Here is a 26,864-nt window from a genome sequence, read left to right as displayed (position 1 = left end):
CAATGCTCAGCCCAAGCACACACCAAGTGGGCCCGGAAGTGGATTTTTATGTCATTTACTCATCTTTGTAAACCTTAAGCTACTAGTTCTCTATAAGTAGGACCTTTTACTATTGTATTTTCATCTTGGTTCTTCTGGTTTCCTCTCTGGGGGCCGAAACCAATGATCACTACTATCACTTATGTATTTTCAACGGTGGAGTTTCTACACACCATAGATTAAGGTGTGGAGCTCTGCTGTACCTCGAGTATTAATGTAATTACTATTGTTCTTCTATTCAATTCTGCTTGTTCTTATTCTAAGATATTCATTCGTACCCAAGAACATGATGAATGTGATGATTATGTGATGCTCATCATCATTCTCACTTATGAACGTGTGCCTGACAACCACTCCCGTTCTACAAGCAAACAAGGCTTGAATGTTTATCTCTTGAACTCCTTAATCAGAATCTTCGTGGTATAAGCTAGAATTGATGGCGGCATTCAAGAGAATCCGGAAGGTCTAAACCTTGTATGTGGTATTCTGAGTAGGATTCAATGATTGAATGACTGTGACGAGCTTCAAACTCCTGATGGCTGGGCGTTAGTGACAAACGCAAAAGAATCAATGGATTCTATTCCAACCTGATTGAGAACCGACAGATGATTAGCCGTGCCGTGACAGGGTGCGTTGAACATTTTCACTGAGAGGACGGGATTGTAGCCACTGACAACGGTGATGCCCAACATACAGCTTGCCATGGAAAGGAGTAAGAAGGATTGGATGAAGACAGTAGGAAAGCAGAGAGACGGAAGGGACAAAGCATCTCCATACGCTTATCTGAAATTCTCACCAATGAATTACATAAGTATCTCTATCTTTATCTTTATGCTTTATTCATATATCATCCATAACCATTTGAATCTGCCTGACTGAGATTTACAAGGTGACCATAACTTGCTTCATACCAACAATCTCCGTGGGATCGATCCTTACTCGCGTAAGGTTTATTACTTGGACGACCCAGTGCACTTGCTGGTTAGTTGTGCGAAGTTGTGAAATTATGTTTAGACCATGGTATTGAGCACCAAGTTTTTGGAGCCATTACCTGGGGACTGTTTGAGTTGTGAAAAGAATGAATCACAATTTCGTGCACCAATAAGCTCTCTCTTCTCTCTAGGATTAGGATTAGGTTTAGTTCTTAGATCTAGGTTTAGATTCATGCTTTCTTCTACTTCTTCTTCTCAATTCCTTGTAGTTACATTCATTCTTCTTCTATTCTTTTGTTGTAATTTCTTTTATGTTGTTCTTGTTTTTTGTTGTAGATCTACTTTTGTTTCTTCTACTCTCTTTCAATTCAATCAAGGTAATTCATAATAAATGTGTTTCTTTTGATTGTTGTTGTTAATTCATTGCAATACTTATTGTTAGATTTCATTCTTGTTGTAGATTTCATATGCTTTTTTTTTATGCCTCTTATGTGTTTATTGAAATGCCTCTTCTAGATATAGTATAGATTTTGTTCCTCTTGGCGTAGGTAGAGTAATTAGTGACTCTTAAGTTATCTAATTCCTTTGTTGATTGATAATTAGAAGTTGCTAATTAATTTGAATGCCTCTAAAGCTAGTCTTTCCTTTGGGAGTTGATTAGGACTTGAGGAATCAAATTGATTCATCCACTTGACTTTTCTCCATGGTTAGAGGTTAACTAAGTGGTAGCAATACACAATTTGTGGTCACAATTGAGGAGGATAACTAGGATAGGACTTCTAGTTCTCATATCTTGCCAAGAGCTTTATTAGTTGTTAGTTTATTTTCTTTGCCATTTATATTTCTTGTATAAAATCTTAAAAACCCCAAATATAACTCACAACCAATAACAAGACACTTTATTACAATTCCTAGGGAGAACGACCCGAGGTTTGAATACTTCGGTTTATAATTTTAGGGGTTTGTTACTTGTGACAAACAATCTTTTGTATGAAAGGATTGTTGCTTGGTTTAGAAACTATACTTGCAACGAGAATTCATTTGTGAAATTCTATACCATCAAAAATCCAATCATCAAAATGGCGCCGTTGCCTGGGAATTGCAATGGTGTTATGTTATTGGTTATTGTATATATGTGAATAGTGTGAATATCTTGCTTTTTGCTTTATTTGCTAGTTGTAGAATTTTGTCTCTTTTGTTCCCTATTATCTTTTGATTTTTGTTTTTCCTTCCCATTATGAATTCTCATTTTGGCTATGAGTGTGATTACAACTATGTTGCAGGGGATGAGAACTTCAATGAGAATGTGTATCAAGGATGGGATAATCAAAGGTGAGAGGAGCCATATGCGTATGACCAATCCTCATGGCAACAACCTCCACCAATGCAGTATGAAGAAGAGCCATTCTATGATGCATACCAATCTAATGGCCATGGTGAATCTCCTTGTGACTTTCAAGAACCACCACCATATGCCTATGAGCCATATCCTCAACATAACCCTCAACCATACTCACAAGCCTCTTTTCACCAACCACCTCCATATGACCCTAATCCATATCCTTCATACCAACTACCTTATGAGCCATTTGAACCACACATAGAGCCACCACCACTCCAACATCAACATTTTCAAGAGCCACCCCCTCCATATTATTACCAAGATGAACCACCTCCAATATATGAAAATTTTCAACCACAAGATGAATTCTACCTTCCACCACAACCTCACATGGAAGAATATTCATGTCCATCGATCCAAGAGCCATATGATCCTAATCATGATATCCAAGCGGAACAAGAGTCAAGGGATCGTCTCAAGAAAGCATTGGATCAATTTCAAGCAACCATGGAGTGTGTTGTGTAACAAGTGGAAAGAGTGGAAAACATTGAACCACCACAACTCTACCAAGAAGAACTACCTTCCTACTATGAACTCTTCTCCCAAAATGATGAATCCTTCCACCCACCCCAATCTCTAATGGATGAAACCTTTAGTGTTCTTGTTCAAGGGCAAGAAGAAATGAAAAGGGATGTGTAAAATTTTATGGCCGCCTTGGATGCGGTAACAAATCAATTAGCCTCCCAATGCTTGAACACTCAAGGAACTCCCATGGCTACATTTGGAGAATCAAATGAAGAACATAGCATAAAAGAGAGATTGGAAACTCTGGTGGAAAATGAGGGAAGTTATTTTGTGTTGGAACAATTTGAGGAAGCTAGGATTATCGAAGAAAAGGAAGAAATGGTTGAAGACTTAGGAGATGCGGAACCTCCATGGAAACCTAGAGTTGAAGAAGACCCCTCCAAGAAGATTGAAGTTGATGTTGAGAAGGAACATGCACAACCTCCAAGGCAAATCCCATATGGAGACTTGGATGGAATAGAACAAGAATCGAGTTCCCTTGGAGATAAAGATCAAGCATCGAATCCTAGTGGTGGTAAATCCTTTGAACTTGAAGAACCTACTCTCGATAAAGAAGAGAGTGATGTGGAGGTAGATTTCTCTCAACTTTCCATTTATGATTTGAGTGATGGAGAAGAGTTAGAGGGAATTATTGAACAAAGGATTGAGATTAAGATATCTTGTGAGGAGGTGGAAGTCCTTAGATGGGAGTGGAATACGCTTTGTCAAGAACTTTGGAATCATATTTGCCTAGGTTGCCATCTACTCCTTCACTTGAGTGGGTAAAACTCATTTCTATTAGCTTTATTGTCCCACTTGAGTATGGCTTGCTTGAAACGGAAGGTCAACTTACGGAGCTTTGTGGGATGAAGCATAAACAAAAAAAGTCTTGTGGTTGGCGTTGCAAATCAAGGCTCATTATGGTTGATACTTCAAGAGTTGAATACAAAGGTTGGAATAGTGCTCAATTAGATGGGTCTAGGAGGATTGTTGGGCATTTCATAGAGAATTCATCTTGTTCACCACCCGGATGGACTAATAATGATTATCAACTTCAAGACGGGTGTGAAAATAAAGTGTGGGATCCCGGATTACAAGAAGAGGATCGACAATGGGAGCCCCAAGCTTGTGAAAAACTCTATCAACACTTGGCCCAATCCATAAGAAATCTTGGAGCATAATGGAGAACCAAGCATTGGTGGGAGTTCCAACATGAATACAAGCACAAGCCACCTTGATAAGGAGCTCCCCATAAGTCCAACTTAAGGACAATAAACAAAAGAGCTAGGTGGGAGATAACCCACTATGGTAATATATTTTCATTTTCCCTTTTGTAAATATTGGTAGGAATTAGCTTGATTTCATGTTCTGTTTAGTTAGTTGAGTATATTTGGTAGTATAGCATGTTAAATAAGGTTTTCGGGTGTTTTGGTAGCTGTTTGGAGGTTTGGAATGCTTGGATTGGTGCAAAAACATAGAAAAATTTTGAAAAACAAAGCACCATCCACGTGTACATGTACCTGGCGTGTACGCGCAATCCAACATTTTCGACCATCCACGCGCACGCGCACATGACGCGTACGTGTGGATGCAGAAGTTCCACTCCCAGTCAAAAGACCCGAGAGTCGGGCCTGCATTGTGCGAAAATTGGGCCTGAGGCACAAACCAACTCACACGCATGCGCACATGCTGCGTAGGCGCCACTTTCGAAATAAGCCATCGACACGGATGCACCTTGTACGCGCACGCGTCGCATCCATTGCACCACTATCCGCGCGCGCGCGTCATGCGTGCGTACGCGCGGATGTCCCTCTTTCACCACATTTCTTTTCTTCTCCTCTTTCCATTTCTTTCCTTCTCCTTTCTTCTTCCCTCCTTCTGCCCTTCATCTAACACTTCCAAACACCACTTATAACCATTTAATTAGTCATTTACTTAGTTTAGTTTTCATTTTATTTTTTCTCTTTTCATTATAAGTGTTGGATTATTGACTTTGTTTACTATACGTTGCTGCTTACCATTAACTACATGCTATCTTAGCATGAATGTTTTTAGATAATCTTTGTTGGATTCTATTGTTGAGGTTATATTTTGCTACTTGGTTTTGAGTTTTTCATGTTTACCTTTTAAAAAATACCAAGGGATGAGAATTGCTTTCGAGCTTGTGACTCTTTTGAATTGTATGTTGTAGCTAGCCACCATGTGATTTGAACTCTCTCTTTGAGTGGGAAATTTCTTAATGGATGATGTTGTACATTTACTTTAATGCATTGCGTTTCATGAGCATATGCATCCATAGGCGTTAGCTTGAATGCTTTCATGCTTCTTTAATGCTTGTTTTACCGTACAAGTTCACTTAAAGCATCTCAAGTACACTAGGATAAGTAAAGTGTATGCTTCTTTTGTGACATAATTTTTATGCTAGTGTGTGTTCTTAACCGCGCAATTTAGAATTCACACACTTATTTGTCATTAATGTCACACTAATTCACTCACTCAATTATAGTGATTTACCTCATTCCAATATTGTATGCTTCCTTGCTTTTGTTTTCTCATCTTATGGTGTTGTTTTCTACCTTTCATGATGGATGCACCATAAGCAATAACGGAAGCAAGACTAAGAATACGTAGCACCGGTTGACCTACCAGCTGAAGGTAGCAATCTGGAGAGTCGCCGTACCCCCTTGCTCATCTTTGAGTGCACCAAGGATGGTGCAAACTTTTAAGTGTGGGGAGGTCGTCCGACCGATCGGCGATTTTGGGTGACAAATTTCTAATCTCAACACTTTTGCATTTCATTTTAGGTTTTTTTTTTGGATTTTTACTTGCATTTCCTTAATTTTTGCATATATATACACAATAAGCGTAGTCAAAATAATAAAATTTTTCAAGGATTTCTATCTATAGGACACCAATTGATTTGAGTGAAAAATTTTCATAGAACTTGCTTTAATTATATATCTTGTGGATCATGTTTTTGAGCTGAGAACACAAGCAAGTGAGATTTGAGCCTAATGGTGTGGTTACACCTTATAACCACTTATTTTCCTTCTTGTGTGCATTATTCTCTTTTTATGATTGTAATCTTTGATTTGTTTGATTCTTTATATCCATTATTTTGTGTATTCATGCATTTATATGATTGAGACCATCATTTCATTTAACTCACTTACCCAAATAGCCTTACCTTTTATCTTCCATTGTTAGCCAAATTTGAGCCTACAATTAACCCACTTTGTTCTTAATTTAGCACATTACAAGCCTTAAAGCGAAAAACAATAAATGTCCTTATTTGGATCTTTGATTAGCTTAGGCTAGTGTGTGTGAGTATCATTCAAGTGTGGGAATCTTGGGACATTGGGTGAATAAAAGGGTAGTTTTGTATTGTTATTGAAAATATTGTGAATTGGGTACATACTCATGTATTGATCAAATGTAAAACCTTATGCATTGATGCTGTTGTATATAGAAAGGAAAAAATGAGAAAAATAAAAGAAAAAAAAGAAAAAAAAGAATATGGAAAAGAAAAGAAAAATAGAAAAAGAAAGAAAAAGAAGAAAAAGAAATAAAAAGGGGACAAAATTCCCCAAAGCAAAGTGTAGCTCAATAAAATCAATGCATAAGTGTTGTGAAATAAAAAGGAAATGCATGAGTATGTGGAAAAAAAGTGAGAAAAATGGGTAGTTAGGCTAGCTTTGAAATTGTATAGGGTGTCATAGGTTAGGTGGGAAGTTTAAGCCTATCAAAGATTCAAATTTCAAACTCACTTGACCAAATATGCATCCTACCTTGACCCTAGCCCCATTACAACCCATGAAAAGACCTCATGATAATTGTATGCATGCATGAAATAAATGTTGGTTGTTAGATGAAAAATAAATCTTAGAAAGCATGAAATAGAGGAGAATTGAGAGAATCAACCCTAAACACTCGAGCGAATAGAGCGCAAACACATCCGGTGAGGGTTTGATGCTCAATTACATGTTTCCACCTATAAGTGTCACTTTCATGCAAGTTTGTAAAAATATTTAATAGCTCAATCAATTGTGGATTAGACTTGCTAGTCCTTAGCTCTTGTGCATATATGCTTCTTGTGAATTGATTTATTTTGACCAAGCAATTGCATTCATGTAGATAGTTGCATATAGGTAGATTGCATTTAGTTAGTTTTCATTGAATAAATGCCATACCCTTACTTCATTCTTAGTTTAAGCATGAGGACATGCTTGGTTTAAGTGTGGGGAGGTTGATAAACTCCATTTATAGGGTTTATCTTGTATTGATTTTAGGGGATTTTATGACCTTTTACGCACATTTATTAAATGAATTAGCATGATTTTGTGATTGTCTCCTTATTTGTGCTTAGATGTAAAAACATGCTTTTTAGGTCTTTAACTTGATGATTTTAATCTCCCTTTGATTCCACTAGATGCCTTGATGTGTTTGTTAGTAATTTCAGATTGAAAAGGCTAGGAATGGATCAAAGGAGTGAAGAGGAAAGCATGCAAAGTGGAGAAATCATGAAAAGTCAAAGAAGTTGAACTCGCCCATGGACGCACGCGCACACCTGGTGCTTACGCGCACCTTGCAAATTACCCCAAGCACGCGTACGCGTCGATGCTGGAATATGATTTTTTAATAAAAATGTGGCCAGCGAATTCAGAAGGGTTGTGGGGCCCAATCCCAACCAACTTTGGCGCCAAAGATGCTATTTAAAGCCAAGGATTGAAGAGCAAAGGGACTTCTGTTCATTCACACTCATTAGGATTAGTTTAGAGTAGTTTCTAGAGAGAGAAGCTCTCTCTTCTCTCTAGGATTAGGATTAGGTTTAGTTCTTTGATCTAGATTTAGATTCATGCTTTTTTCTACTTCTTCTTCTCAATTCGTTGTAGTTACATTCATTCTTCTTCTATTCTTTTGTTGTAATTTCTTTTATGTTTTTCTTGTGTTTTGTTGTAGATCTACTTTTGTTTTTTCTACTCTCTTTCAATTCAATCAAGGTAATTCATAATAAATGTGTTTCTTTTGATTGTTGTTGTTAATTCATTGAAATAATTGTTGGTAGATTTCATTCTTGTTGTAGATTTCATATGCTTTCCTTTTATGCCTCTTATGTGTTTGTTGAAATGCCTATTCTAGATATAGTATAGATTTTGTTCCTCTTGGCCTATGTAGAGTAATTAGTGACTCTTGAGTTATCTAATTCCTTTGTTAATTGATAATTAGAAGTTGCTAATTGATTTGAATGCCTCTAAAGCTAGTCTTTCCTTTGGGAGTTGATTAGGACTTGAGGAATCAAATTGATTCATCCACTTGACTTTCCTCCATGGTTAGAGGTTAACTAAGTGGGAGCAATACACAATTCTCATCACAATTGAGAAGGATAACTAGGATAGGACTTCTAGTTCTCATACCTTGCCAAGAGCTCTGTTAGTTGTTAGTATTTTTCTTTGCCATTTATATTTCTTGTCTATTATCTCAAAAACCCCAAAAACTTACCTTAATTTTAGGGGTTTGTTACTTGTGACAAAAAATCTTTTGTATGAAAGGATTCTTGCTTGGTTTAGAAACTATACTTGCAACGAGAATTCATTTGTGAAATTCTATACCATCAAAAATCCAATCATCAATAACTTAGCATCAAGGTTTAGAAATCTGGTTGCCCAGTAGGCCTTGTGTTCCAGTTCCACTGGCAGATGACAGGCCTTGCCATACACTAGCTGGTACGGAGAGGTCCCTATAGGAGTCTTGAATGCTGTTTTGTATGCACACAGAGCATCATCCAAACTTCTTGCCCAATCCCTTCTACGGGTACTTACAGTCCGTTCCAGGATTCGTTTTAGTTCTCTATTTGAGAGCTCAGCCTGCCCATTTGTCTGTGGATGATATGGAGTTGCCACCTTGTCGTTAATTCCATATCGGACTAGAGCAGAGTCAAGCTATTTATTGCAGAAGTGAGTGCCTCCATCACTGATTAATATTCTAGGGACACCAAACCGGCTGAAGATATGCTTTTAGAGGAACTTTAGCACGGTCTTAGTATCATTAGTGGGCGTTACAATTGCTTTTACCCATTTAGATACATAGTCTACTGCCACCAGAATATAAGTGTTTGAGTATGATGGTGGGAAAGGCCCCATGAAGTCAATACCCCATACATCAAATAACTCAATCTCTAAGATCCCTTGTTGAGGCATGGCATAATCGTGAGGCAGGTTACCAGCTCTCTGGCAACTGTCACAGTTATGTACAAACTCTCGGGAATCTCTATAGAGAGTAGGCCAGTAGAAGCCAGACTGGAGAACCTTTGTGGCTGTTCGCTCACCTCCGAAATGTCTTCCATATTGTGATCCATGGCAATGCTATAGGATTTTTTGCGCCTCTTCTCTGGGCACACATCTATAGATTATTCTGTCTGCACATCTCTTAAAGAGATATGGTTCATCCCACAAGTAGTACTTTACATCAGAAATCAATTTTTCGTTTGCATCTTACTGTACTCCTTGGGTACGAATCTCATAGCTTTATAGTTTGCAATGTCTGCAAACCATGGTACTTCCTAAATGGCAAAGAGTTGCTCATCCGGAAAGGTTTCTAAGATCTCAGTAGGAGGGAGGGATGCTGCTACCACTGGTTCTATCCGGGACAGGTGATTAGCTACTTGGTTCTCTGTCCCTTTTCTGTCTCTTATTTCTATATTAAACTCTTACAGAAGCAACACCTATTTTATGAGTTTGGGTTTTGAATCCTGCTTTGTAAAGAGATATTTAAGAGCAGCATGGTCAGTGTACACAATCACTTTTGATCCTACTAAATAAGACCTGAACTTGTCAATGGCATAAACCACTGCAAGCAACTCCTTTTCTGTGGTTGTGTAATTCTTTTGGGCGTCATTTAAAATATGGCTAGCATAGTAAATGACATGTAGAAGCTTGTCATGCCTTTGTCCCAATACTGCACCAATGGCATGGTAATGTCCATTCTGGTGCAGAAATGACTGGTGCTGTGACCAGCTTAGCTTTTAGAGTCTCAAAGGCCTACAAACACTCTGTGTCAAAGACAAATGGTGCGTCAACAGCTAACAGATTGCTCAAAGGCTTGGCAATTTTCGAAAAATCCTTTATAAACCTCCTATAGAATCATGCATGCCCCAGAAAGCTTCTGATTGCCTTAACATTGGCAGGTGGTGGTAACTTTTCAATTACCTCCACTTTAGCTTGATCCACTTTTATCCCTTTGTTCGAAATTTTGTGCCCAAGGACAATTCCTTCAGTCACCATAAAGTGACATTTTTCCCAATTTAAAACCAGGTTAGTCTCTTAGCATCTTTTTAGAACAAGTGCTAGATGGTCAAGACAGGAGCTGAATGAGTCTCCAAATATTGAGAAGTCATCCATGAAGACTTCCAGGAATTTCTCTACCATATCAAAGAAGATAGAGAGCATGCATCTCTGAAAGGTAGCAGGTGCATTACACAGACCAAATGGCATTCTTCTGTAGGCGAATACCCCAGATGGACATGTGAATACTATTTTCTCTTGATCCTGAGGGTCTACTGCGATTTGGTTGTAACCTGAATAGCCGTTCAAAAAGCAGTAGTATTCATGACCTGCTAGTCTCTCTAGCATCTGGTCTATGAATGGTAAAGGAAAATGATCCTTTCTGGTGGCTGTATTGAGCCTTCTGTAGTCAATACACATACGCCATCCTGTAACTATTCTTGTAGGAACCAGTTCGTTCTTTTCATTATGAATCACTGTCATGCCTCCCTTCTTTGGAACGACTTGGACAAGGCTCACCCAGGGGCTATCAGAAATAGTATAAATAATCCCAGCCTCCAGTAACTTAGTGACTTCTTTCTGAACCACCTCCTTCATGGCTGGATTCAGCCGTCTCTGTGGTTGAACCATTCGCTTAGCATCATCCTCCAATAGGATCTTGTGCATGCATCTAGCTGGGCTAATGCCCTTAAGGTCACTTATGGACCACCCAAGAGCTGTCTTGTGTGTCCTTAATACTTTAATTAGTGCTTCCTCTTCCTGTGGATCTAAAGTAGAGCTTATGATCACTGGAAAGGTGTCATCTTCTCCCAGAAATGCATATTTTAGGGATGGTGGTAGTGGTTTGATCTTGGGTTTAGGAGGCTTCTACTCCTCATGAGGAGTTATCAGAGGTTCTTCTATTTTTTCTGATTCCTCCAAATCTGGCTAAACATCTTTAAAGATATCCTCTTGCTCTGATTCAACACTCTCAGTCAAATTGATCTCCTCCACCAGGGAGTCAATAATATCAACGCTCATGCAGTCTCTTGAAGTGTCCGGATGCTGCATAGCTTTGACATCATTTAACTTAAACTCATCTTCATTGAGTCTCAGGGGTCACTTTCCCTTTTTGGACGTCAATGAGAGTTCGTCCAGTTGCTAGGAAAGGTCTTCCTAGAATGAGAGTTGCACTCTTGTGCTCCTCCATTTCTAGCACTACAAAGTCAGTGGAAAAGGCAAATGGCCCAACCTTGACAATCATGTCCTCAATCATGCCTGATGGCATTTTAATAGAGCCATCAGCAAGTTGGAGATATATCCAAGTTAGTTTGATTTCTTCAGTCAAACCAAGCTTTCTGATAGTGGATGCAGATTTTAGGTTGATACTTGCCCCTAGATCACATAGAGCTGTCTTGGTACAAGTACCCTCTAATGTGCATGGTATCATAAAGCTTCCGTTGTCTTTAAGCTTCTCTGGTAAGCTTTTCAGAATGACTAATGCACGAAAACTTGTCTCTCAACAAATTTTCCTTCGGCAAGTATACCGAATTGTCGTCAAGTAAAAACTCACAATAGAGTAAGGTCAAATCCCACAGGGATTGATTGGTCAAGCAACTTTAGTTGGAAAGATGTGCTTGTTGAGCTAACAGAAATTGAGTTGAGAATTGCAGAAAATTTAAATAGCGGGAAAGTAAAGTGTAGAAAGTAAATTGCAGAATCTTAAATGGGGATTTGGGGAAATGAGCATGAAGATAAATGGCAGAAAGTAAAGAGAATGGGTAAGATCAGAAATGGGGGATTCATTGGGCTTAGAAGATGTTGCATCCTCTAGATCAACTTCATTCTCATCTCTTCCTCAATCAATGCATTCATTGATCTCCTTGGCAATCTTAGATGATTGGGCCCCAATTCCTTGGCAACCCAATCTCTCTAAGCTTGAACTATTGCCCAATTCCTTGATTTAATTGCTCATGGGAAGAGATGAAGTATGGTCACTGATTATACCACATGTATTTCCAAAATACCAAACTTAAAGCTTTCTTGTCACTAAGCAAGTATTGAAACATAGAAAAAAATGAATGAAAGAACAAGATGTACAATCCATTGTTATAGAAGTCAAGTTCTTGGTTTATGGGATTTCATGCATAGTAACTTGGGTTCATTCCTTCACTGGTCTTCAGGTCCTTATAATGCCCTTGAATACTTGCTTGATTGCATCCTTTGAGACTTCTTATTTATTGATCCTTCCCTCTTTTCCAGGGTTAGGCTAAGTGCTCTGTGAGAGGGCGACTCTTTAAGATAAGCTTTCAGCCAACACTCCCGAACCAGTTGGTTCAGGGTGATAGGTGTTGAGACACCCCTAAGGACTTACTCCCTCAAGCCTCTTTCCCCCATACATGCACACCACAGGCACATGGTTTGTTATTTTTTTCTTTCTTGAGACCTTGGTGTCCAGCACCTCTTTGGGTTATTAAGTGCTCTGTGGCAAAGGTTCCTCTTGATAGTGGACTTTTAGCTGATAATCCCGGGTTAGTTAACCCGAGTTACCAAGTGATAAGGCACCCCTGAGAGCTTATTCATCCAAGCATATCCCTTGCACAGGAACACCACAGACATATGCCTCAATATTCAAACCCTTGGTGCCTAGCCTTATTTCTTATTGTTTTCCTTTCCTTTTCATACTCTTATTGTTCTTTCCCTTTTTCTTATTAGGATCTTGTTAATTGGCTAGTATCAATAGGATGTGTTCCAAGCATGTGATTTAGAGCATATAATTGCCGAATTACCTTGTTGGTGAACCGACTTAGCCAATTAATTACCATACCACAAACTTAAGAACTCACTTCACAAGATAAACCCACTCTTGTTTTTCATAACATTTTCTTTTTAATTGACTTAAAAGGACAAGCCTACATATAAGCAAGATGAAGATGAAAGCTAGAGACTTAGACCAACACACTTAGACCTGAACAATGAAATTTTAAAGGTAGAATGAAAGTTCCTAAGCTACTATGGAAGCATGTTGTATTTCATACATGATTTTCCTTATTTGAAACTTGAAAAAGATAAAACGAAGAGGGAGATCCACCACCTTTTACTTATTGGAATGCTTATGTCCATTTGTTTCCTTTGTCTTGGGATCCTTCTTGATTGCTCGAATCCCCATTTCCCTTGCGCTTTCCGATCAGCTTTTTCCAGAAACCAGCATCCTCCATCTTCTTGTTCAGTGCTTCCTTCTGTTGTTTCACCTTCCCCTCCTCTTGTTCCGTTAGGTCTTTGAGAACTGCATCATATCTTGGGATAGCAGGGTACAAATTATGCATATGCCCAGCCACATAAGTCAACTTGGCCTGAGTGTTTATGCTAAACTCTTCCCGATGTAGCTGCCATCCTTCATTGAGCACGCTGAACTCATTGAATGCTTTCATCTGAGACAACTGACGTTAGTTGAGTTCTTGAAGGTGCTTGTTCTGACGCTCTTGCCATTCAGTTACTTGATTGATGGCTTGGGTAAGTTGGGAGTAATGCTCCTGTTGATTCTCCATTTGTTGTTTCTGCCACTCCCTTTGTTGATTCATCCAATTAGAGAGCAATTCTTCTTGACAATCCATCCTTTGGGATTGAACGTGTAGTTGTTGTTCTTGTTCCTCCATATAACTCCTTGCTAGATCCTCAATGTCTCCTTGAATATGATTCAAGTTTATGTTAGTTGGATCATAGTACTCTTCTTACTGGTATTCTTCTTGATGAGGTTCTTCTTGTTGAGGTTCTTCTTGTGATGTTCTCTTCCTTATTTGAGGCCTTCTTTGTTGTTGAGCGGTTGCCACATAGGTTATACGCTGGAGCGTAACTAACCTCCCAGGATTTACCCATTTTGGATTTTTATCTTCGAATACCACCTTGGCTTTCCTACATAGTCTAAGGATGGTGCTGGGGTACCAAAGTCTAGCACTCGGATCATTCTTCTCGGCTGAATCTTGGATTCCCTTAGCTATAATTTTATGCACATTGATGCCTCCACCCTTTATTAAGTAATGTACCATAGTAGCTCGAGCAATGTTGACCTCAGAATTGTTTGCAGCTGGGAGGATAGATTTCATCACGAGCTCAAACCATCCCTTGGCTTCCAAGATGAGGTCTCCTCTCCGAATGAACCGTGGTCTTCTATCCGAGTACCTTTCCCAATCAGATCCTATAACACATATATCGTTCACAATTTCTTCAAGTTGATCATTGTCGGGGCTATTACTTATTCTTACTTGATAACTGAGCTCATCAAAATGTGGCGATCTCAGCTGAAGAGTCCTTGTTATAGCATTGGGGCTGAAGTCCACCTATGTTCCTCTCACATAGCTTTTGAAGGTGGGAGCCCTAGTATTGTCTTCTCTGGCCACATTGGCATAGAACTCCTTGATTAGGTTTGCATTTATCTTTGTTTCTGGGTTCGTGTGCTTTTGCCAACCCCTCTGTTCAATCTTCTCTCTAATCTATGGGCACTCATCCTTGTTGAACTGGAATGTTAACTCTGGCAGTATTTTCTTGTGTTTTAGCCGTTCAAATTGGAGCTCATGGAAGGCAGTCTTGAATCTCCTTTCATCGAAAGGAATGCTCTCCACCGGTTCCTTCCCCTTTTGCCTCTTGGAGCTTGATGTTGCCATGAGTAGGAGTTGGTATGTGAAGGTATTGAGGGGTATGGATTGATGATGGGATTTGATCGGGTTTAGATATGGTGTAGCTTAGAGGATTGTGTTTCGAAAGAAAGAAGAGAGAGATGGATTAGACGGATAGTTGTATATGGAAAGGTTTAGAGTAGGGGTTGTTATATAGGATGATGATAAGACTTGAAGGGTGTGGATTGATAGAAAAATCCAATGGTGGACGGTTGGGGTTTAGCATTAAATGGGCACAAGGATCACCATCCTTATGAATTAATTGGTTCGGTCTCCAAGGTTATACTACTCCCAATGTTGCATGGCAACACTTCCCAAGGTACTCCCCTTGAGGACAAGTGTGTAGTTCTGTTATTGAAGTGGCCGAACCCCCCTTCAATTGGTTGTCCCTTCAATTTCTTCCAACATTCCCTTCAATATCCTTGCAAGACAAAAGAAAAGAGAGATTAGTTTGAATTGTGGCGGGAAGAAAAAATTTTGGATGCTAGCCACCCTTTTTTTTTTTTTACTTTTGATTAACTAAGAGCCATTCATGAATGCAAACCAACTGAACAATCAAGTGCTCATGAATAAAACGTTGGTGACACCAAACTTAGTTTGTGATCATGTGGTAAAAAAATTTTTTTTGATTAAGGCTCTAAGGTTGATGGTGCGCGAATTTGTGAACAATACTTTTCACAACTCTCATAATCCCCGGTCATGAACTCCAAAAACTTGGTAGTTCAATTCCATGGCATTACACAACTTCGCACAACTAACCAGCAAGTGCACTGGGTCGTCCAAGTAATACCTTACGTGAGTAAGGGTCGATCCCACGGAGATTGTTAGTATGAAGCAAGCTATGGTCATCTTGTAAATCTTAGTCAGGCAGACTCAAATGGATATGGTGATGAACGAAAATAACATAAAAGATAAAGATAGAGATACTTATGTAATTCATTGGTAGGAACTTCAGATAAGCGCATGAAGATGCCTTCCCTTCCGTCTCTCTGCTTTCCTACTGTCTTCATCCAATCCTTCTTATTCCTTTCCATGGCAAGCTTGTGTAGGGTTTCACCGTTGTCAATGGCTACCTCCCATCCTCTCAGTGAAAACGATTGCATATGCTCTGTCACAGCACGCGGAATTCAGCTGTCGGTTCTCGGTCAGGCCGGAATAATATCCATCGATACTTTTGCGTCTGTCACTAACGCCCCGCCTGCTAGGAGTTTGAAGCACGTCACAGTCATTCAATCATTGAATCCTACTCAGAATACCACAGACAAGGTTAGACCTTCCGGATTCTCTTGAATGCTGCCATCAGTTCTCGCCTATACCACGAAGACTCTGATCTCACGGAATGGTTGGCTCGTTTGTCAGGCGAGCACTCGGTTGTCAGGCGATCAACCATGCATCGTGCAATCAGGAATCCAAGAGATATTCACTAGAGCCTTGGTTGCTTGTAGAACAAAAGTGGTTGTCAGTCACCTTGTTCATAGGTGAGAATGATGATGAGTGTCACGGATCATCACATTCATCAAGTTGAAGAACAAGTGATATCTTAGAACAAGAACAAGCGGAATTGAATGGAAGAACAATAGTAATTGCATTAATACTCGAGGTACAGCAGAGCTCCACACCTTAATCTATGGTGTGTAGAAACTCCACCGTTGAAAATACATAAGCATAAGGTCTAGGCATGGCCGAATGGCCAGCCTCCCAAATTGAGTTCAATCATAAAATATGATCAAAAGCTCTCTAAATACAATAGCAAAAGGTCCTACTTATAGAAAACTAGTAGCCTAGGGTGTACAGAGATGAGTAAATGACATAAAAATCCACTTCCGGGCCCACTTGGTGTGTGCTTGGGCTGAGCAATGAAGCATTTTCGTGCAGAGACTCTTCTTGGAGTTAAACGCCAGCTTTTATGCCAGTTTGGGCGTTTAACTCCCATTTGGGTGCCAGTTCCAGCGTTTAACGCTGGGATTTCTTGAGGTGATTTTGAACGCCGGTTTGGGCCATCAAATCTTGGGCAAAGTATGGACTATCATATATTGCTGGAAAGCCCAGGATGTCTACTTTCCAACGCCGTTGAGAGCGCACCAATTGGGCTTCTGTAGCTCCAGAAAATCCACTTCGAGTGCAGGGAGGTCAGAATCCAACAGCATCTGCAGTCCTTTTCAGTCTCTGAATCAGATTTTTGCTCAGGTCCCTCAATTTCAGCCAGAAAATACCTGAAATCACAGAAAAACACATAAACTCATAGTAAAGTCCAGAAAAGTGAATTTTAGCTAAAAACTAATAAAAATATACTAAAAACTAACTAGATCATACCAAAAACATACTAAAAACAATGCCAAAAAGTGTATAAATTATCCGCTCATCACAACACCAAATTTAAATTGTTGCTTGTCCTCAAGCAACTGAAAATCAAATAAGATAAAAAGAAGAGAATATGCAATGAATTCCAAAAACATCTATGAAGATCAGTATTAATTAGATGAGCGGGGCTTTTAGCTTTTTGCCTCTGAACAGTTTTGGCATCTCACTCTTATCCTTTGAAATTCAGAATGGTTGGCCTCTTTAGGAACTCAGAATCCAGATAGTGTTATTGATTCTCCTAGTAGAGTATGATGATTCTTGAACACAGCTACTTTATGAGTCTTGGCCGTGGCCCAAAGCACTCTGTCTTCCAGTATTACCACCGGATACATACATGCCACAGACACATAATTGGGTGAACCTTTTTAGATTGTGACTCAGCTTTGCTAAAGTCCCCAATTAGAGGTGTCCAGGGTTCTTAAGCACACTCTTTTTGCCTTGGATCACAACTTTATTCTTTCTTCTTCTCTTTCTTTTTTTTTTTGGTTTTTTTTTTTTGTATTCACTGCTTTTTCTTGCTTCAAGAATCATTTTTAATGATTTTTCAGATCCTCAGTAACATGTCTCCTTTTTCATCATTCTTTCAAGAGCCAACCTTCATGAACCACAAATTCAAGATACATATGCACTGTTTAAGCATACATTCAGAGAACAAGAGTATTGCCACCACATCAAAATAATTAAACTATTATAAAATTCAAAATTCATGCAATTCTTTCTTTTTTTCTCAATTAAGCACGTTTTTATTCAAGAAAGGTGATGGATTCATAGGACATTCATAACTTTAAGGCATAAACACTAAGACACTAATGATCACAAGACACAAACATGGATAAACATAAGCATAAAATTCGAAAAACAGAAGAATAAAGAACAAGGAAATCAAAGAACGGGTCCACCTTAGTGATGGCGGCTCTTTCTTCCTCTTGAAGATCCTATGGAGTGCTTGAGCTCCTCAATGTCTCTTCCTTGTCTTTGTTGCTCCTCTCTCATGATTCTTTGGTCTTCTCTAATTTCATGAAGGATGATGGAGTGTTCTTGATGCTCCACCCTTAGTTGTCCCATGTTGGAACTTAGTTCTCCTAGGGAGGTGTTCAGTTGCTCCCAATAGTTTTGTGGAGGAAAGTGCATCCCTTGGGGCATCTCAGGGATCTCATGATGAGTGGGGTCTCTTGTGTGCTCCATCCTTTTCTTAGTGATGGGCTTGTCCTCATCAATGGGGGTGTCTCCCTCTATGTCAACTCCCACTGAATAACAGAGGTGACAAATGAGATGAGGAAAGGCTAACCTTGCTAAGGTAGAGGACTTGTCCGCCACCTTATAGAGTTCTCGGGCTATAACCTCATGAACTTCCACTTCTTCTCCAATCATGATGCTATGAATCATGATGGCCCGGTCTAGAGTAACTTCGGATCGGTTGCTAGTGGGAATGATTGAGCGTTGGATGAACTCTAACCATCCTCTAGCCACGGGTTTGAGGTCATGCCTTCTCAATTGAACCGGCTTGCCTCTAGAATCTCTCTTCCATTGTGCGCCCTCTTCACATATGACTGTGAGGACTTGGTCCAACCTTTGATCAAAGTTGACCCTTCTAGTGTAAGGATGTTCATCTTCTTGCATCATAGGCAAGTTGAATGCCAACCTTACACTTTCCGGACTAAAATCCAAGTAATTCCCCCGAACTATAGTAAGATAATTCTTTGGATTCGGGTTCACACCTTGATCATGGTTCTTGGTGATCCATGCATTGGCATAGAACTCTTGAACCATCAAGATTCCGACTTGTTGAATGGGGTTGGTAAGAACTTCCCAACCTCTTCTTCGGATCTCATGTCGGATCTCCGGATATTCACTCTTTTTGAGTGAAAAGGGGACCTCGGGGATCACCTTCTTCAAGGCCACAACTTCATAGAAGTGGTCTTGATGCACCCTTGAGATGAATCTATCCATCTCCCATGACTCGGAGGTGGAAGCTTTTGCCTTCCCTTTCCTCTTTTTAGAGGTTTCTCCGGCCTTGGATGCCATAAATGGTTATGGAAAAACAAAAAGCAATGCTTTTACCACACCAAACTTAAAATGTTTGCTCGTCCTCGAGCAAAAGAAGAAAGAAGAGAGTAGAAGAAGAAGAAATGAGGAGAAAGGGAATGGCTTTGTATTCGGCCAAAGGGGAGTGAGATGGTGTTTAAGGTGTGTAAAAATGAAGGAGTGAAGGAGGGTTTATATAGGAGAGGCGGAGAGGGTTGTTCGGCCATTTGAGGGTGGGTTTGGGTGGGAAAGTGGTTTGAATTTGAATGGAGGGGTAGGTGGGGTTTTATGAAGGATGGATGTGAGTGGTGAAGAGAAAGAGGGGATTTGATAGGTGAGGGGTTTTTTTTTGGGGAAGAGGTGTTGAGGTGATTGGTGAAGAAGAGAGAGAGAGTGGTAGGGTAGGTGGGGGTCCTGTGGGTTCCACAGATCCTGAGGTGTCAAGGAAAAGTCATCCCTGCACCAAATAGCTTGCAAAATCACGTTTTGTGCCATTTCTGGCGTTAAACGCCGGGCTGGTGCCCATTCCTGGCGTTTAACGCCAGGTTCTTGCCCTTTTCTGGCGTTTAACACCAGTCTGGTGCCCCTTTCTGGCGTTAAACGCCCAGAATGGTGCCAGACTGGGCGTTAAACGCCCAACAGCTAACCTTACTGGCGTTTAAACGCCAGTAGGTGCGTCCTCCAGGGTGTGCTGTTTTTCTTCCTGTTTTTCATTTTGTTTTTGCTTTTTTTTTCATGGATTTTGTGACTTCTTATGATCATCAACCTACAAAAAAACATAAAATAACGAAAGAAAATAGTTAATTATAAAACATTGGGTTGCCTCCCAACAAGCGCTTCTTTAATGTCATTAGCTTGACAGAGGACTCTCATGGAGCCTCACAGATACTTAGAGCCATGTTGGAACCTCCCAACACCAAACTTAGAGTTTGAATGTGGGGGTTCAACACCAAACTTAGAGTTTGGTTGTGGCCTCCCAACACCAAACTTAGAGTTTGACTGTGGGGGCTCTGTTTGACTCTGATTTGAGAGAAGCTCTTCAAGCTTCCTCTCCATGGTGACAGAGGGATATCCTTGAGCCTTAAACCCAAAGGATTCTTCATTCACTTGAATGATTAACTCTCCTCTATCAACATCAATCACAGCCCTTGCTGTGGCTAGGAAGGGTCTGCCAAGGATGATGGATTCATCCATGCACTTCCCAGTCTCTAGGACTATGAATTCAGTAGGGATGTAATGGTCTTCAACTTTAACCAGAACATCCTCTACAAGTCCATAGGCTTGTTTTCTTGAGTTGTCTGCCATCTCTAGTGAGATTTTTGCAGCTTGCACCTCAAAGATCCCTAGCTTCTCCATTACAGAGAGGGGCATGAGGTTTACACTTGACCCTAAGTCACACAAGGCCTTCTTGAAGGTCATGGTGCCTATGGTACAAGGTATTGAAAACTTCCCAGGATCCTGCCTCTTTTGAGGCAGTTTCTGCCTAGACAAGTCATTCAGTTCTTTGGTGAGCAAAGGGGGTTCATCCTCCCAAGTCTCATTTCCAAATAACTTGTCATTTAGCTTCATGATTGCTCCAAGATATTTAGCAACTTGCTCTTCAGTGACATACTCATCCTCTTCAGAGGAAGAATAATCATCAGAGCTCATGAATGGCAGAAGTAATTCCAATGGAATCTCTATGGTCTCATTTTGAGCCTCAGATTCCCATGGTTCCTCATTGGGGAACTCATTGGAGGCCAGTGGACGTCCAGTGAGGTCTTCCTCAGTGGCGTTCACTGCCTCTTCTTCCTCCCAGAATTCGGCCATGTTGATGGCTTTGCACTCTCCTTTTGGATTTTCTTCTGTGTTGCTTGGGAGAGTACTAGGAGGGAGTTCAGTAACTTTCTTGCTCAGCTGTCCTATTTGTGCCTCCAAATTCCTAATGGTGGACCTTGTTTCAGTCATGAAACTTTGAGTGGTTTTGATTAGATCAGAGACCATGGTTGCTAAGTCAGAGGTATTCTGCTTAGAACTCTCTGTCTGTTGCTGAGAAGATGATGGAAAAGGCTTGCCATTGCTAAACCTATTTCTTCCACCATTATTGTTGTTGAAACCTTGCTGAGGTCTCTCTTGATTCTTCCATGAGAAATTTGGGTGATTTCTCCATGAAGAATTGTAGGTGTTTCCATAGGGTTCTCCTAGGTAATTCACCTCTTCCATTGAAGGGTTCTCAGGATCATAGGCTTCTTCCTCAGATGAAGCTTCCTTAGTACTGCTTGGTGCATTTTGCATTCCAAACAGACTTTGAGAAATCAAATTGACTTGTTGAGTCAATATCTTGTTCTGAGCCAATATGGCATTCAGAGCATCAATCTCAAGAACTCCTTTCTTCTGATTTGTCCCATTGTTCACAGGATTCCTTTCAGAAGTGTACATGAATTGGTTGTTTGCAACCATTTCAATAAGCTCTTGAGCTTCTGTAGGCGTCTTCTTCAGATGAAGAGATCCTCCAGCAGAGCTATCCAAAGACATCTTGGATAGTTCAGAGAGACCATCATAGAAAATACCTATGATGCTCCATTCAGAAAGCATGTCTGAAGGACACTTTCTGATTAATTGTTTGTATCTTTCCCAAGCTTCATAGAGGGATTCTCCATCCTTCTGTCTGAAGGTTTGGACTTCCACTCTAAGCTTACTCAATTTTTGAGGTGGAAAGAACTTTGCCAAGAAGGCATTGACTAGCTTTTCCCAAGAGTCCAGGCTTTCTTTAGGTTGAGAATCCAACCATATTCTAGCTCTGTCTCTTACAGCAAAAGGGAATAGCATGAGTTTATAGACCTCAGGGTCAACCCCATTAGTCTTAACAGTGTCACAGATTTGCAAGAACTCAGCTAAAAACTGATGAGGATCTTCCAGTGGAAGTCCATGGAACTTGCAATTCTGTTGCATTAGAGAAACTAATTGAGGCTTAAGCTCAAAGTTGTTTGCTCCAATGGCAGGGATAGAGATGCTTCTCCCATAGAAGTCGGGAGTAGGTGCAGTAAAGTCACCCAGCACCTTCCTTGCATTGTTGGCATTGTTGTTTTCGGCTGCCATGTGTTCTTCTTCTTTGAAGAATTCGGTCAGGTCCTCTAAAGAGAGTTGTGCTTTAGCTTCTCTTAGCCTTCGCTTCAAGGTCCTCTCAGGTTCAGGGTCAGCTTCAACAAGAATGCCTTTGTCTCTGCTCCTGCTCATAAGAAAGAGAAGGGAACAAGAAAATGTGGAATCCTCTATGTCACAGTATAGAGATTCCTTGAAGTGTCAGAGGAAAAGAAGAGTAGAAGACAGAAGTAGAAAATTCGAACTTATCAGAAGGAATGGAGTTCGAATTTTGCATTAAGGGATATTGTTAGTCCATAAATAGAAGGATGTGAGGAGAAGGGAGGTAATTTTCGAAAATTAAGTGAAAGATTTTGAAAATATTTTTGAAAAACATTACTTAATTTTCGAAAATGAAAGTGAAAAAGATTTTTGAAATTAGAAATAAAATTGATTTTTGAAAAAGATGTGATAAAAAAAAAGATTTGATTGAAAAGTTATGCTTTTAAAAAGATATGATTTGAAAATAATTTTTAAAAAAAAGATTTGATTTTAAAAATTAATGACTTGCCTAACAAGAAAAGATATGATTCAAACATTAAACCTTTCTCAACAGAAAAGGCAACATACTTGAAATGTTGAATCAAATCATTAATTGATAGCAAATATCTTTGAAAAAGGAAAGAAATTGATTTTGAAAACATTTGATTGAAAAGATTTGATTTGAAAAAGATTTGATTTTGAAAAACTTTGAAAACTTGAAAAGAAATTGATTTGAAAGCAAAATTCTCCCCCTTGTGCCATCCTGGCGTTAAACGCCCAGAATGGTGCACATTCTGGCGTTTAACGCCCAAAACTATACCCTTTTGGGCGTTAAACGCCCAACCAGGTACCCTGGCTGGCGTTTAAACGCCAGTCTGTCCTTCTTCACTGGGCGTTTTGAACGCCCAGCTTTTTCTGTGTAATTCCTCTGCTGTATGTTCTGAATCTTCAATTCTCTGTATTATTGACTTGAAAGGACACAAATTAAAAATATTTTTGGATTTTTAATAATGAAGAATAATCAAAATGCAACTAAAATCAAATAACAATGCATGCAGGACACCAAACTTAGCAGTTTGTATACTACTGACACTAATGAGAATGCATATGAGACACACAATATACTTCAAGTCAATAGAATTCAAAGATTAGAGCAAGTAAATCATCAAGAACATCTTGAAGATCACTAAGACACATGAATGCATGCAATTGACACCAAACTTAAGATGAGACACTAGACTCAAACAAGAAATTTTTGGATTTTATGATTTTTTGATTTTTTTTTTTGTGTTTTTCGAAAATTAAGTGGAAAAAGATGTCAAAATTCTTAATGAGAATTCCAGGAATCAGTGCAATGCTAGTCTAAGACTCCGGTCCAGGAATTAGACATGACTTCACAGCCAGCCAAGCTTCCAAAGAAAGCTTCGGTCCAAAACACTAGACATGGCCAAAGGCCAGCCAAGCCTTAGCAAATCACTGCTCCAAAAGCAAGATTGATGAAAATCAACAAGCTCTTGTGATGATAAGTTGAAACCTCGGTCCAATGAGATTAGACATGGCTTCTCAGCCAGCCAGACTTCAACAGATCATCATGAAACTCTAGAGTTCATCTTCAAGAATTTCAAAAAAAAAATACCTAATCTAAGCAACAAGATGAACCGTCAGTTGTCCAAACTGAACAATCCCCGGCAACGGCGCCAAAAACTTGGTGCTTGTTGCCGGATCTTGGCACTGATGTTACCAAAAGCTTGCTCAAAACTTGAACAATCCCCGGCAACGGCGCCAAAAACTTGGTGCGCGAAATTGTGAACAATACTTTTCACAACTCTCATAATCCCCGGTCATGAACTCCAAAAACTTGGTAGTTCAATTCCATGGCATTACACAACTTCGCACAACTAACCAGCAAGTGCACTGGGTCGTCCAAGTAATACCTTACGTGAGTAAGGGTCGATCCCACGGAGATTGTTAGTATGAAGCAAGCTATGGTCATCTTGTAAATCTTAGTCAGGCAGACTCAAATGGATATGGTGATGAACGAAAATAACATAAAAGATAAAGATAGAGATACTTATGTAATTCATTGGTAGGAACTTCAGATAAGCGCATGAAGATGCCTTCCCTTCCGTCTCTCTGCTTTCCTACTGTCTTCATCCAATCATTCTTATTCCTTTCCATGGCAAGCTTGTGTAGGGTTTCACCGTTGTCAATGGCTACCTCCCATCCTCTCAGTGAAAACGATTGCATATGCTCTGTCACAGCACGCGGAATTCAGCTGTCGGTTCTCGGTCAGGCCGGAATAATATCCATCGATACTTTTGCGTCTGTCACTAACGCCCCGCCTGCTAGGAGTTTGAAGCACGTCACAGTCATTCAATCATTGAATCCTACTCAGAATACCACAGACAAGGTTAGACCTTCCGGATTCTCTTGAATGCTGCCATCAGTTCTCGCCTATACCACGAAGACTCTGATCTCACGGAATGGTTGGCTCGTTTGTCAGGCGAGCACTCGGTTGTCAGGCGATCAACCATGCATCGTGCAATCAGGAATCCAAGAGATATTCACTAGAGCCTTGGTTGCTTGTAGAACAAAAGTGGTTGTCAGTCACCTTGTTCATAGGTGAGAATGATGATGAGTGTCACGGATCATCACATTCATCAAGTTGAAGAACAAGTGATATCTTAGAACAAGAACAAGCGGAATTGAATGGAAGAACAATAGTAATTGCATTAATACTCGAGGTACAGCAGAGCTCCACACCTTAATCTATGGTGTGTAGAAACTCCACCGTTGAAAATACATAAGCATAAGGTCTAGGCATGGCCGAATGGCCAGCCTCCCAAATTGAGTTCAATCATAAAATATGATCAAAAGCTCTCTAAATACAATAGCAAAAGGTCCTACTTATAGAAAACTAGTAGCCTAGGGTGTACAGAGATGAGTAAATGACATAAAAATCCACTTCCGGGCCCACTTGGTGTGTGCTTGGGCTGAGCAATGAAGCATTTTCGTGCAGAGACTCTTCTTGGAGTTAAACGCCAGCTTTTATGCCAGTTTGGGCGTTTAACTCCCATTTGGGTGCCAGTTCCAGCGTTTAACGCTGGGATTTCTTGAGGTGACTTTGAACGCCGGTTTGGGCCATCAAATCTTGAGTAAAGTATGGACTATCATATATTGCTGGAAAGCCCAGGATGTCTACTTTCCAACGCCATTGAGAGCGCGCCAATTGGGCTTTTATAGCTCCAGAAAATCCACTTCGAGTGCAGAGAGGTCAGAATCCAACAGCATCTGCTGTCCTTTTCAGTCTCTGAATCAGATTTTTGCTCAGGTCCCTCAATTTCAGCCAGAAAATACCTGAAATCACAGAAAAACACACAAACTCATAGTAAAGTCCAGAAAAGTGAATTTTAGCTAAAAACTAATAAAAATATACTAAAAACTAACTAGATCATACCAAAAACATACTAAAAACAATGCCAAAAAGTGTATAAATTATCCGCTCATCAGTTGACATAATATGAATTGTGTTCAAGCTCTCTTAGTGTGCCTTGAACACCAAACTTGTCATTCACTATATGCTGCATGTAGAGGTTCTTATAAGTGCTTGTCAAGATTGGTTTAAAATTCATGAACCTTGCTTTATTAACTACTATCAAAGATTAAAAGGAAAGGATATAAAACGTGGGTTGCCTCCCATGAAGCGCTTCTTTAATGTCATTAGCTTGACGTCTGGCCTTTGTCAGGATGGTTGGTGGTGCTCTAAATCTTCCCTTCTTGCAGTGAATCTATCTCCATTGGCTTTGTTAAGAAGCTCCAGATGTTCTAAGGAAAGAATCTTGCTGATGGTGTACACTTGAGGCAGCTGAGATGGGATGGTGGGGAGATGAGGTGGTATAGGTGGAAGATAAGCAGAGACCACTTCATCTCCTGGAGAGAAACCCTCTGTAGGAATCTTCTTGTTCCTCCATCCCCTTGGTGCCTTTTTCCTTGTTTCCCTTGACATTACTTTGCTCCTTGTGGTTCCTTCTTTTAGGATGGTTTTGTTGCTTGTCTCATGTGACTCTGGTGGGTCTAGCTCCTCTTAGGTTACACTTGGCTGTTGTTCCTTCTGACCACATTGCTTGTCAACCATAGGGGTTCTCAGGTGTGGTGCTTGTGCTCCCGTGCTTGTCTCTTCCATTAGTTCCTTATTGTGCTTTTTCCTTGACTCTTTGTTATCATGATCTTCTTCTTGTGAGGGTTTGAAAACATTGAAGGTGAGTTGTTCATTATGTATCCTCAATATTAGTTCTCCTTACTCCACATCTATAAGTGCCCTGGCTGTGGCTAAGAATGGTCTCCCAAGGATGATGGGATGAATGTGATTCTCTTCCATCTCCAAGATAACAAAGTCTGTGGGAAGAAAGTAGTTCCCAACCTTCACTAACACATTTTCAACCATTCATATTGCCTGTTTTTGAGTTTTGTCGTTTGATGATTACGTCCATAGGTGTTATCTCATTGATTTGGAGTTTTTCATTAGGAATAGAGGCATTAAGTTGATGCTTGCTCCCAGGTCACAGAG

At 40.0% G+C, this 26,864-nt stretch overlaps 1 non-coding gene and 1 pseudogene across 1 annotated transcript; one reads left to right on the top strand and one right to left on the bottom strand.

Moving 5' to 3' along the window:
* LOC130975205 (N-carbamoylputrescine amidase-like) overlaps nt 1-13,567 on the bottom strand; it is an 83,390-nt pseudogene extending 69,823 nt beyond the window's left edge.
* An 8,196-nt stretch (nt 13,568-21,763) lies between these two features.
* Nucleotides 21,764-21,871, top strand: LOC130978276 (small nucleolar RNA R71). The gene has a single exon (XR_009085929.1). It is a non-coding gene; the product is annotated as a small nucleolar RNA R71 (small nucleolar RNA).
* The last annotated feature ends 4,993 nt before the right edge of the window (nt 21,872-26,864 follow it).

This window comes from Arachis stenosperma, chromosome 4 (genome assembly GCF_014773155.1).
Source record: "Arachis stenosperma cultivar V10309 chromosome 4, arast.V10309.gnm1.PFL2, whole genome shotgun sequence".
Taxonomy (NCBI): domain Eukaryota; kingdom Viridiplantae; phylum Streptophyta; class Magnoliopsida; order Fabales; family Fabaceae; genus Arachis; species Arachis stenosperma.
The sequence above is the reverse complement of the archived record's forward strand: the minus strand, read 5'-3'. Positions and strand labels throughout refer to the sequence as shown.